Source organism: Macaca thibetana, chromosome 20, assembly GCF_024542745.1.
Source record: "Macaca thibetana thibetana isolate TM-01 chromosome 20, ASM2454274v1, whole genome shotgun sequence".
NCBI classification, from domain to species: Eukaryota; Metazoa; Chordata; class Mammalia; order Primates; family Cercopithecidae; genus Macaca; species Macaca thibetana.
The window spans coordinates 66,866,722-66,880,227 of NC_065597.1; the positions used below are offsets into that span (position 1 = coordinate 66,866,722).

Genomic DNA, 13,506 nt, shown 5'->3' on the forward strand with positions numbered 1-13,506 from the left:
CTATACAGAAGGCATCAGCGAGTGACAGTATTCTCACAGCCATCAGTTTTTTTTTTTTTTTTTTTTTTTATAGCTGTGCCCACACTTTTCTAACAAGTCACAAGGCAGCATCAGGAGGGCAGAGGGTGGGGAGCAGGGCTGCCAGGGATCTTCCTGTGATGAAGGACGTGGCGACATCAGTGGTGATGGCAGCCACTGGCCATGTGTCACTGCACACTTGAAACGTGGCCAGTGCAATGGAGGAACTCAGTTGATTTGATTTTAATTTAAACGGCCCCATGTGGGCCAGGTGTGGTGGCTCATACCTGTAATCCCAGCACTTGGGAGGCTGAGAGGGGTGGATCACCTGAGGTCAGGAGTTCGAGACCAGCCTGGCCAACATGGCAAAACTCCATTTCTACTTAAAATACAAAAATTAGCTGGGCGTGGTGGTGCACGTCTGTAATCCCAGCTGCTCGGGAGGCTGAGGCAGGAGAATTGCTTGAACTCAGGAGGTGGAGGTTGCAGTGAGCCGAGATCGCGCCACTGCACTCTGAGTGTGTTCTATCTTAGATAGAGCCTGGCAGACTATCTTAAAAATAAATAAATGGCCCCACATAACTGGGGTCTGAGCTGCTGGCTAAGAGCAGGGCCTCTGGAGGCCCCAGGTGGCCTGGGTCAGATGCTGGTTCTACCACTGAGCAGCAGTGTGGCTGCGGCAACTCCCCATCTCCAAAATGGGGTCCTGGTGGAAGCCTGCCCAGAGCTCTGTGGCCAAAAGCTCAGGAGATGATGGTTGGGGTCACACCTTGGTAAGATGAGGAAACCGAGGCCTCAGAAAGTCTGTAAGGGCCCATGTCTAGGAGCACCTGGGCATGTTCTGCCGGGGTCCTGTGCCTGAGTCGAGTGCCCTAATCTGTGTCCCCATCACCCCCACCAATCCCGCTGGGCTCAGGTTAATGAATCAGGTTACCTGCCGCTCCCGCAACCCCGAGCCCTGCAGGAAATCCCCCGTTTTTCTCATCGTGGAATTCCTTTATTTCCCTCATAAAACTGGATAAACACTGTAACTCAAAACCTTAAAATAATCTATGATTGGTTTACAATACAATGAACACAACCGCAGAGAAAACGGATTTTTCTCATAAAGCACCGAGCATGAAGCCAACATGGAAACCAAGATTTTGTACCAAAAATCCGACATACTTTTAAAGAATTAATTGCCTCTGGAAATGAGTGTTTTCGTTTTTGCAAGAACCTATCCCCAGGCAGATGGCTTCCTGAGGTGGAGGTGAAGTTTCAGGCTTCAGGAAGGAATGTCGCTGGGCCCAGGGAGTGCTGGGTGGAGTCAGGAGCCCATGAACTTGGCATCTCTTCCAGTCCAGCCACTCGGGAGCCTGCCCGGGCCTTGCGCTGGCCTTACGCAGTTTTGTACCAGGCCTGGCAGCCTTCAGACAGACCTGAATTTCATGGCCACCATCTGCTACCTACACACGTGAAACCAGTTCTGCTAATTCTGATTTTGCCTTTTTTTTTCCTTTGGACACAGGGTCTTGCTATGTTGCCCAGGCTGGGCTCGAGTGAACCTCCAGCCTCAGCCTCTCAATTAGCTGAGACAAAGACTGCGCACCACAGTGCCGAGCTAGTTCTAGTAATTCTTATAATTTAAAAAAAAGATTTCTTTCAGGAATGGCCTGGTGGACAAAAGTCACAGAGAACCTAACAAAGGCACAATCTAGCTGGGCATGGTGGCGCACGCCTGTAATCCCAGCTACTTGGGAGGCTGAGGCAGGAGAATCACTTAAACATGGGAGGCGGAGGTTGCAGTGAGCCAAGAATGGACCACTATACTTCAGCCTGGGCAACAGAGCGAGACTCAAAAAACAAAAACCAAAGGCACAACCAACTCTCACATGCCTCAGAAGAGCCAAACATCCTCCCCGCCTCAGTGACTGAGGAGGGGGAGTCAATATTCACACATTAACACAATACACCTTTCTAGAACACCTACTACTTGCCAGGCATTGCTTTAGCAGCTAGGGATACGGCGCAAACCAAAACGACATCACAGCTGCCTTGGGAGCCCGTGGTCTGGTCGGGGAGACCAGCCATGAGCAGACAGCTCTTGGGCGCCTTGTTGAGCGAAGGGAGGGAAGGGCTGCCAGGACTGGAGGGTGAGAGAACCCTGGCATCTGAGGGAAGTGAGGGGACAGGCCATGTGGCCATCAGAGAAGCGACTGAAGAGGAAGGATGGGCAAGGACCGGGCCAGGCCACAGAGCACAGATTGTAGTAAGGACCTGGGATTTCACGGGAAGCCACCAGAAGGCTGCAAGCTCAGGCCGTGGTCTTTCTGGAGAATGGGTGGGGGGTGAGGATGCAACAGAGGGGAGCAGTTAGGAGGCTCCTACAGCCGGCCAGGGTGCAAAGAGGACCGAGGCCATTACCTGGGAAGAGACCCCTGAAGCAAAAAGGGTTTATGCTAGTCCCCTGACAGTTGCTAGGAGTGTCCTTCCCTGCAGATGTCACACGCAGGGGACAGAGGCCTAACGGCATGAGTCTCCTCCCATGGTCCTGCTAGGGGCTGGTGGGGAGGTGTCTGTGGAATCTGAGTGATCTGTGTGCATGTAACTCGCTGGCACTTAATAAAGTTAGGTCTGGAGAACCAATACCCATCCAGGAAGGCGAAATCCTCCTGACCCTGGTTGTAGGAGCCTCGCTGGGTCGCTTCTCAGCTCCACCCCCTTTCAGAGAGCTGCACGGCTGGCAGGAGCATCTGCATCACAAACACAACCCGCCTCAGGCCTTCCTTTCTCTCCTGCCAAGGGTCTGCTTCCTTCTTTATGACTCTCAGAGCATGGTGGGCTCCTTCCTGGGGCGCAGCCTTCTTGGGGCTGTGTCGAGCTTGCACACCAGAGTAGGTGCAAAGCAGGCAAAGCGGACCCCAAATGAAACAAAAGGAAAGCTGGCTGCCCTCTAGAATAATAAGGCTACAGAGAACCGGAAATTTCAAATGCTGGATTTGCATATGCACTAAAGGTTACTTGATTCTAGCTGGGGAACTCTGCCACCCCCCCCAAGCTCCGAGAACAAAAACCCTGTTCCCTGGAGAGGGGAGGGAAGGGGGGAGGGATGAATGAACGATCTAATTTCTCGTTACAGTGTACCTGTCAGGCACCAAAGAAAGGCCAGGGCTCAGTGAAATCAGCACATTAATATTTAAATCCCTAACAGCTCCAAAGTCTGAGGATGAAACAGAAGGCACAGTGTGGGCCACGTTCAGATGCCAGGGGACTGACGAGTCTCCCGCCTCAGCCCATTTCTGTACATGCTGTTGCTGACCTGTGCAGTGCAGTAGTGAACCCCAATCATCCAAAGAGAGGAACAGTGTCATCCATCACAGCCTGCATGAACTGCTTAGCTGGTAGCAGTGGGTGTGTGCTGTGTGGATGCCTCCTATAGCACAGATGGACTCTGTGTAGCTCGCAGTCAGGACTCTTACTTATTTTTGAGACAGGGTCCCACTCTTGCCCAGGCTGGAGTGCAGTGGTGCAATCATGTCTTGCTGCAGCCTCCACCTCCTGGGCTCAAGCGATCCTCCCACCTCAGCCTCCTGAGTAGCTGGGACTACAGGTGTGCACCACCATGCCTAATAGTCGATTCTTGCCGTGGACATTCATTTTGGCTGTTTAACAAGTATTTATCAGTGGCCGGGCGCGGTGGCTCAAGCCAGTAATCCCAGCACTTTGGGAGGCTGAGACGGGCGGATCACGAGGTCAGGAGATCGAGACCATCCTGGCTAACACCGTGAAACCCCGTCTCTACTTAAAAAAATACAAAAAACTAGCCGGGCGAGGTGGCGGGCGCCTGTAGTCCCAGCTACTCGGGAGGCTGAGGCAGGAGAATGGCGTAAACCCGGGAGGCGGAGCTTGCAGTGAGCTGAGATCCGGCCACTGCACTCCAGCCTGGGCGACAGAGCAAGACTCCGTCTCAAAAAAAAAAAAAAAAAAAAAAAAAAAAAACAAGTATTTATCAAATTTCTAGGTATTATGGATACAGGGATTGAAGACACATTTGCAAAAATTATAACAGAAAACGGTGACAGTGAAAGAGATCTGGCCTGACTCCATCTTGCTTCTAACCTCCAAGCTGTCCTCGTTCATTCCTGGGCACAGGCTGAACTAACCTTGGGAGGAATTTAGTTTATAGTTCAACTTTGGTTTTTTTTTGTTTTTTGTTTTTGGAGATGGAGTCTCACTCTGTCACCAAGGTTGGAGTGCAGTAGTGCAATCTCGGCTCACTGGAATCTCTGCCTCCCAGGTTCAAGTGATTCTCCTGCCTCAGCCTCCCAAGTAGTTGGGATTACAGGTGTATGCCACCACACCTGGCTAATTTTTGTATTTTTAGTAGAGGTGGGGTTTCACCACATTGGCCAGGCTGGTCTCAAACTCCTGGCCTCAAGTGATCCGCTTGCCTCAGCTTCCCAAAGTGCTGGGATTACAGGTGTGAGCCACCATGCCTGGCCTATAGTTCAAGTTTGAAACAAAGATAACAGCTCTTTCCCTGAAATAAACCCCTTCTTGCCTGGGGACCAGTCTGTCTTTGTAGGATAAACAAATTAGGTACAAGACTGGAAATTATGGTTTAGGAGCCATGGAGCCTCTGGCTGCAAGAGTCTGAACCTCCCCACATTGCTCCTGGGAATAACATCACTTGTAAAATCTAAGATCAGTGCCTGAGATATTTTGCAGACCCTGCCTTCCAATGTAGCAGTTGACCCACTCAGACAGGTAATCTGATTCAACCAGTTCTTTGAACCCACTCAGGGACAGAAGACAGCAAGAAAAACTCACTTCCACCTGCTATGATTTCATCTCCATGCTGACCAATCAGCCATCCATACCTCCAGAGCCCCTGCCCACCAAGTTATCCTTAAAAACTCCAATCCCCAAATTCTTGGAGAGACTGATTTGACTAATAACAAAACTCCAGTCTCCTGCACAGCTGGCTCTCTGTGAATTACTCTTTCTCTATTGCAATTCTCCTGTCTGGATAAATTGGTTGTCCAGGCTGCAGGCAAGAAGAACCTGTTGGGGGGGGTTACAAATTTGGGGACTCATCTGTGATCTCTCTTGTGGCTATCTGCCAGCGATTCAGTAGCCTCCCCAACCCCCCTCACTGGTGATGGATCCAGAGGCCAGCCCAGGCGGCCACCTAGTTCTCTTGGACTGCGGGCTGACACTGGTGCCATCTCTACTGGTAGGGTGCTGCCAACCCATGGTGTATGGATTTAACTGCGATAGAGGAACAGTCCTGGGGAGACTTCCTGTAACTATAGCCCCATAGTGGGGTGTCTGCCTATAGCCCCATCGTGGGGCATCTCTAGTTCTATTATATGGTATCTGTTTGTAGCCCCAGCATGGGGTATCTGCCCTAATTGTACAGATAATAGGGGACTTGTTTGGAGGAATACTCTTGGTTTGTGATTTGGTATGGAATCTCTGTCTGGAAGGTGTTTTGCATGTTTATTTTGCTGTATGTGTTTGTATATGTGGAGGAGATGTCTAAAGGAATTGCTGAAGGAAGTCCATCAGGCTCTCCTAGTTTGTCTGGTTGGTCACATTCACTGAACCCTGAAGGACTTGTCAGCAGAAGCTTGGAAGTTAGACAGAGCTGCCTCAGGCTCTTCCATCCACTCTTCCATCTGGTTCAGAGATCATCCTTTGAATTACTTTAGTAGGGGACAGAGATATGTGAAAAAAGTTAGGGATATTAAGATGTATTTTTGGTAAGGATGATTATAAAAAAAGAAATTTATATGAGAAAGGAATTCTCATATAAAAGGAATTTATATGAGTTGTATGGTAAATTCTTGTCCTAAAAATTGAATGACTGATTATTCAGGAAAGAGGGGCGTATAGGACAAGCCAGAAAGTCCAAGCATGTCATAGATGGTCTCTGTGAGTTGTGACAAGATTTGTAAAATGGGGGAAAAAAAACCCTAAAAAACTGGCAAATGAAAAATCTTAACTACTAATGCATCTTCTTCAGTCTGTATATTTATAATGTTGTGTGTGTGATGTTTAGGAGCTGTAATTAATTGGCTTAAAAAACAAGCACTTAAACATTTTGTCAAAGAAATAGCAACTCTAATGCATTTTAGTTCATGTGACGTTAGTAATCTTTGGTAAATAAAGATAGTTTTAAAGATTATTGATGAAATAAAATAAAATTGTCTTCAAAACTCAGACATTTGGTCTGAATTAGGCAGATCAGATACGGTTTTTGCTGGATGCTTTAAGGTCATAAATGGCTTCTATGACGTTTGTAATTGTTCAGTTTACCTACTTTAGGGCCATTAGATTCTAGATAAGGCCTGGGGACATATGGAGTTAGCCATGACTCCTAGCTATGCCAGAAAGAGTCAGACTTTATCTGCAGTTCTGTCCTGTATTCTAGGCTCTGCACCTGGTATGTAATTAAAATTGCTTAAAGACATGGGAATATGGTTTTTTAAAAAAGAATCTTGTCTAATTTAGAGAGTTTAAGGATTATTTTTGGTTGAAAGACAAAATAAAACTGAAAGTTTAACCAAATTGTAGGTTTGTGAAAAATTAACTTTGTGAAGAACTCTGTGTGTGAACAAGCTGGCTAAAATTGAAAGGGTATTATTTAATTTTTCCATAAATTAAATATTAAAAGCATACTGATGCAGGGCCAGAATCTGGGCCCATATATCAAAATAATAGGGTTTTATGCCAGGCGTGGTGGCTCATGCCTGTAATCCTAGCACTTTGGGAGGCTGAGGCAGGCAGTTCAGGAGGTCGGGAGTTCAAAACCAGCCTGGTCAATATGGTGAAATCCTGTCTCTACTAAAAATACAAGAATTAGCCAGACATGGTGGCACACGCCTATAGTCCCAGCTACTTGGGAGGTTGAGGCAGAAGAATTGCTTGAACTTGGGAGACAGAAGTTGCAGTGAGCTGAGAATGTGCCACTGCACTCCAGCCTGAGCAATGGAGCAAAGACTCCCATCTCAAAAAATATATAAATAAATAAAAATAGGGTTTTATTTTTGAACACTGATTTGTTCTTTTAACAAACAATTATAAATGGTTATATAAAAGGTTTATGAAAATGTTACCCTATAGTCAAACTAAAATTGAATAGATTTGTTTGTAAAATTTTATTAAAAACTAACTTCGGCTGGGAGTGGTGGCTCACACCTGTAATCCCAGCATTTTGGGAGGCTGAGGTGGGTGGATCATGTGGGGTCAGGAGTTCAAGACCAGCCTGGCCAACGTGGTGAAACCCCATCCCTACTAAAAATACAAACATTAGCTGGGAATGGTGGTGGGTGCCTGTAATCTCAGCTACTTGGGAGGCAGGAGAATCGCTTGAACTTGGGAGGAGGAGGGTGCAGTGAAGCAAGATCATGCCACTGCACTCCAGCCTGGGTGACAAGAGTGAAACTCCATCTCAAAACAACAACAACAAAAAAACTAGCTTTAGCATTAAAGATGCACTAATGCAAGATAAAATTTGGTTTTCTCTGTTGAAGAATATTTTTATGTAATATTGAGAGAGAGACAGAGACAATGAAAGATTTTTGTTTGGCTTTGGAGTAAACTATTAAAAAAAAAAAGAGAGACAGATTCAGTTGGCCTCATGCTATCTTCATTGGGTTTTGTTGTTTAGAAAGCTGAGTCTTCTCTCTATTAGAGTAAAGGTTTTTCCCTTTACAAAATGTTTGAGTTATCATTTTGGCTAAATGAATTACTTATGGTGACCTGGGATTCTACTTTGTGATATCTAGTGTTTTAAACCTTTGATATTTAACAAACTTTCCAAGATCAAATTCTAAGTTAAAAAACAAGTTCCCTAAAGTCCAAAAGAGACATATTTGGCTTATTCCGTATATTAAAATTATGTAGGAGAAGCACTGTCAAATATAAAAAAGTGTTTAACTTTCTTTGGGTTTATAGTCATATAAATATGTTATTAGTATGTGTTACAAAATTGTGTAAGATTCCTATAATTCTGATATGTCTCAGTATATGTTATCAGTAATAATTATAATTGTTACGTTAAACTGTGTGTCACAGAGATGACCAGATTTCCTTGTTGACTGCATCTTTAACTATGGCTGTCCTGAGACTTTTGTTACCCACAGACAATTGTTGTCTTGGTTTTATCCTTTTCAAAAGGCAGTTTATAATCAGATATAGTACTCTAATGGGTACTCTTGAATGCAGGTCTGTGATAACTTTAGAAATTGTGCCACTGGAATGGAGGAAAAAAAACCTCTAGGATCCTCATGGAGAGCTGATGTGTTAAACATTGTTAATCCTTTTGTTTTTCAGAGTCAAGAAAACGATTTTTCTTTTGAGCTGTTTACAACTTTTAGCAATTGAATTAAAGTATACTTCTGTGAGCAAAATTTAGAGCGTATTGTTTTCTCTCTGATTTCTCCAGAATTTGGAAACTATTTGTGAGTATTATCAACTTATGGCAGTATAATTATTTGCACAAGGGCAGTAACAATTTGTTTTCTTTTGTAATAGGATACAATTAGAGATGCTGGTTACTTTACCAAGGCTTTAACTGGAATGACGTATTTTCAAATATAAACAGACTGCTTTAAGGAACAAAGTTGACTAACAGAGCCAATAGAAGTCCCTTGGAAAAGCTGGCCTCATACCTTGTCTACAGGGTCCCTGTGCAGGGTTCCCGAACTGTGGTAAATAAAGAATGTCACTTTCTGACAGGCCCAGGAGCCCCAAATTATCTTAGGATCATGAGAGGAAAAAATTTCACCCAACTCATACCGGTTTACCTTTGCAGGTATACTAGATAAATCCATGGCTGGGCTCGAGCCTTTAAAAAAGTCTAACCTGAGATTTCTTATGGAACAAAGTTTCAGCAAAGCCAATTTTAAAAACAGCCTATATGGCAAATAATTATTCTTGCTGTACTTTATACAAATAATCAGGCCAAGCATAATAAGACCATGACATATTTTACAAGTAAACTTGTCCTACTATGATTTGTCTTTAATAAAAATAAGGATGGGAGAGAGAAAAAAGTGTTTCAAAAAACTATGGTACACCTGCTGTTAGATTCTAGTCTTGTCCTTTGTTCTTGAGTTTTGGTTATTTTCTGCAATTTGGACTAAATCCTGAATTCTACAATTCCCAAACTAATGCTTTCAATTTTTTCTTCCGCTTTTCTGACTTGGACTCAATTAAATTGTTACTACCTTTTTCCTGAGGCCCTGCAAGCGGAAGCTTATTCTTTGTAATACAGATGACAAAAACATGTCAAATTGCCACTGCCTTCCTCCTCTATAACTAAAGAAGCCTAGCCCATCTGCAGTGCCATCTCTTGATACAGGAAACAGCTGTTTAACTGAACTGATCTGGTCTCAGGACTAGGAAAACTGACTAAAAAGATAAGGAAGAGTGTATTTACATTTCCTCCTTTCTGTCTACCCCAATCTGTCTGTCTAACAACCTCTGACCCAAATCTCTCTCTGCTAATAACCCCATGTCTGATTGGTTCTTGGAGCTATTTACCTGAGTCACTCAGAGCTTAGAGTCAATTCTACAAAAGCTTCTGAAGCCAGGACTTTCACTCTTTATCCTAGGACTCATTTGTTGAAACTATAGATGAGAATACTAATGGCTTTGTCATGCAGGCCTTCAAACCCCAACCAGGAACCTCTGAGTATAAGCAGACAGCTGCAAAGTGGTTTCACTCCTCTTACCTTTGGGTCAACACCTACCCTGACTATGCTCCCTGTCAGCAGACAGAAGCTACAGCGGTTGTCACTCTTTTCCCATCTTCATGCCCCACACCTTAGGAATAAGGTATTATAAAACCCAACAGGAGGAACTGAAACTGTCTCTGCAAAAATTTTAGCTGAGAAAATGGTGACCTGATGGTGACCTGAATGACTCCACCTTGCTTCTAACCTCCAAGCTGTCCTTGTTCATTCCCGGATGCAGACCGAACTAACCTTGGGAGGAGTTCAGTTTATAGTTCAACTTTGCAACAAAGACGGTAACAGCCCTTTCTCTGAAATAAACCCCCTTCTTGCCTGGGGACCAGTCTGCCTTTGTAGAACAAACCAATTAGCTATAAGAGTCTGATCCTCCCCAAATTGCTCCCCACAAATAACATCACTGTCATAAAACCTAAGATTGTGCCTGAGATATTTTGCAGACCCTGTGTTCTGATGCAGTAGTTGACGCCACACTGACAGGTAATCTGGCTCAACCAGCTCTTTGATCCCATCAAGAACAGAAGATAGCAAGAAAAACTCACTTCCACCCCCTATGATTTCATCTCCAAGCCGACCAATCAGCAATCTCCACTTCCTGAGCCCCTACCCACCAAGTTATCCTTAAAACCTCTGATCCCCAAATTCTTGGAGACACTGATTTGAGGAATAATAAAACTCTGGGAGGCCAAGGTGGGCGGATCGCTTGAGGTCAGGAGTTCAAGACCAGCCTGGCCAAGATGGTGAAACCCCGTCTCTACTAAAAATACAAAAATTAGCCAGGCATGGTGGTGGGCGCCTGTAATCCCAGCTACTCAGGAGGCTGAAGTGGGAGGATCACTTGAGCCCAGGAATTCAAGATTACGGTGAGCCAACATTGCGCCACTGCACTATACTCCAGTCTGGGTGACAGAGTGAGACCCTGTCTCCAAAAAAAAAAAAAAAAAGAATTGTGTCCTCACTGGACTGACGAGGTCACTCTTACCGTCCTCACTGTCACAAGGTCACTGGTGAACGGTGGGGTCAGATCTGGGTCTACTTGGTCCACACGGACACAAACCTCTTCTAAGCTAGTTTTGTTTTCATTTTTTTGAGATAGAATCTCACTCTGTTGCCCAGGCTGGAGTACAGTGGCACAATCTCAGCTCACTGCAACCTCTGCCTCCTGGGTTCAAGCGATTCTCCTGCCTCAGCCTCCTGAGTAGCTGGGATCACAGGCGTGTGCCACCACGCCTAGCTAATTTTTTTATTTTTTTAAAGCTAATTTTAAAGGCAGATCTTCCTTATTAACATTTCTGGAGAAAAAAATGTTGCACAATTTAGTTAAAAGGACGGCAGGTAGCATTTTAGAAGTGATGTAGGAGAATGACAGACGTGAGGCTTTCAGATAGCAGGCTTTCAGATCCCAGCTTAGTCTCTGACTAGCTGAGAGCCTGGACTTTCCATTGTGCCTCCTTTGTAAGAGGGAGGACGCTGCTATCTCACCCGGGAGCATGTACAACGTAAGTGTCCAGCTCAGGGTCTGACAGTGAGGAAGGGCTGGAAGATTTACATTTCCTTTTTTCAATTTTTAAAAATTTTTAATTTTTACTGGTTTTTTTTAAAGAGACAAGGTCTTGCTCTGTCGCCTAGGCTGGAGTGCAGTGGCACAATCTTGGCTCACTGTAATCTTGAACTCCTTGGCGCAAGTATCCTCTCACTTCAGCCTTTCTAGTAGCCGGGATTACAGGGATTACCCAGCTCCTTTTCTCAAGTTGATTGAAATATTTTTTTTTTTTTTTTTTTTTTTTTTTTTTTGAGACGGAGTCTCGCTATGTCGCCCAGGGTGGAGTGCAGTGGCCGGATCTCAGCTCACTGCAAGCTCCGCCTCCCGGGTTTTTACGCCATTCTCCTGCCTCAGCCTCCCGAGTAGCCGGGACTACAGGCGCCCACCACCTCGCCCGGCTAGTTTTTTGTATTTTTTAGTAGAGACGGGGTTTCACCGTGTCAGCCAGGATGGTCTCGAACTCCTGACCTCGTGATCCGCCCGTCTCGGCCTCCCAAAGTGCTGGGATTACAGGCTTGAGCCACCGCGCCCGGCCTTTATTTTTCAAGAGATAGCACATTCATATAGTTCAAACATATTAAGAAAGAGTAAGAACTAGACGGCGATTCTTTCTCCCATCCGCATCCCCACCCCCACAGTAACCTCTGTAACTTTCATCCATTCAGACTCCTTTTATGCATTTATAAGCCAACACAAAGAGAAATTCCTTTCCCCTCTTTAGACAAGAATGTAGCTAGCACATTACTTATATTGTCCTGCACTTTGTGCACCTAACAAAAAGCCCTAGAGATGGGTCCACATGGACTCTTTTTACAGCTACATGGCATCCCAGTGCAGAGACAGACCACTGTCATGTGGCCAGCCTCCTGAGGAGCGGCAGGGCTGTCCCCAACCCTGAACCCTCTGCGTGAGTCTTTCACACATGCTTGAGTGCACTGATAGCCACATTACCCCAAATGGAAGCATCAAGTCAAAAACCGAACCAGCTGCTAATGTTCATGAAGTGTTAGAAAGTTTTCATGTTGCAACCGCCTTACGGCCAAGATGACTTTTATAGAAAGCATGGTGGCCGGGCGCGGTGGCTCAAGCCTGTAATCCCAGCACTTTGGGAGGCCGAGACGGGCGGATCACGAGGTCAGGAGATCGAGACCATCCTGGCTAACACGGTGAAACCCCGTCTCTACTAAAAAATACAAAAAACTAGCCGGGCAAGGCGGCGGGCGCCTGTAGTCCCAGCTACTCGAGAGGCTGAGGCAGGAGAATGGCATAAACCCGGGGGGCGGAGCTTGCAGTGAGCTGAGATCCGGCCACTGCACTCCAGCCCGGGCGACAGAGCCAGACTCCGTCTCAAAAAAAAAAAAAAAAAAAAGCAAGCATGGTTAAGTAGAGGCTCTCTGGACTGCGGATTCAGAGTGGCTGAGGGTGATCCAGCCAGTGCGGTTCCTGGAAAGCCATGCAGAGCCATGCGCGGTGTGTGCTCTCTGCCCTTGCCATCTCTCTCTCTGCAGCAAACCAAGGTACGCCACGCCAGGCCCAGGGCCTCCATGCTGAACTCAGAGCCAGGTTTTAAGAAACGCTGGCTTTTGTGGCTGATGGGAAGAATGACAGGGTTTCTGAAGATGGCAAGTATTTTGAAAAGCAACGGCCAACGCCTCACTTCTTCACTCTGCTCTCAAGTTGCTCCAAGCAGAGGGCACCCTTTACATAACACCAGACCCTGCCTCCTGGAGGTTGTGTCGCCGGAAGAGGCTGCCAAGCCTCAGGGCCTGGCTGAGAAATGGCTGTTTTACTGACAGCTCTCAGCTCAAGATCACTTCCCTGGATGCCAGCGAAAACATTAACCTTCATTAGGAAAGCAAAAAACCCCAGCTTTCTAAATGTCTATCACTGAAAATGCAAAGTGTAAGGCTAGTATTTGGATTGCTCTGTGCCTAAAGTTTCAAGAACTGATATGTTGTCTGAAGATAGTTGACTGGACTGCTAATTCCCATTTCTAGAAAACTGCTGATGAAAAGGATCAGAGATGGGGGCAAAGAATCGTGCAAGAATGTTCACCACAGCATCAGTTATAACGGCAAAAACACTTAAGCCACCCAAGGTGCCTCTACGAGGGAGGTGGGTAAATGATGCCTAATGAGAGAATGTTATACAGCCATTAAAAATCTTCTTTGCAAAGAATATTCACGAATATGAGAAAAGTAA

At 45.6% G+C, this 13,506-nt stretch overlaps 2 protein-coding genes across 9 annotated transcripts in view; one reads left to right on the forward strand and one right to left on the reverse strand.

Moving 5' to 3' along the window:
- Positions 1-13,506, forward strand: part of TMEM114 (transmembrane protein 114) — a 996,508-nt gene that overhangs the window by 719,639 nt on the left and 263,363 nt on the right. The window lies entirely within an intron of this gene.
- Positions 1-13,506, reverse strand: part of PMM2 (phosphomannomutase 2) — a 278,683-nt gene that overhangs the window by 2,629 nt on the left and 262,548 nt on the right. The window lies entirely within an intron of this gene.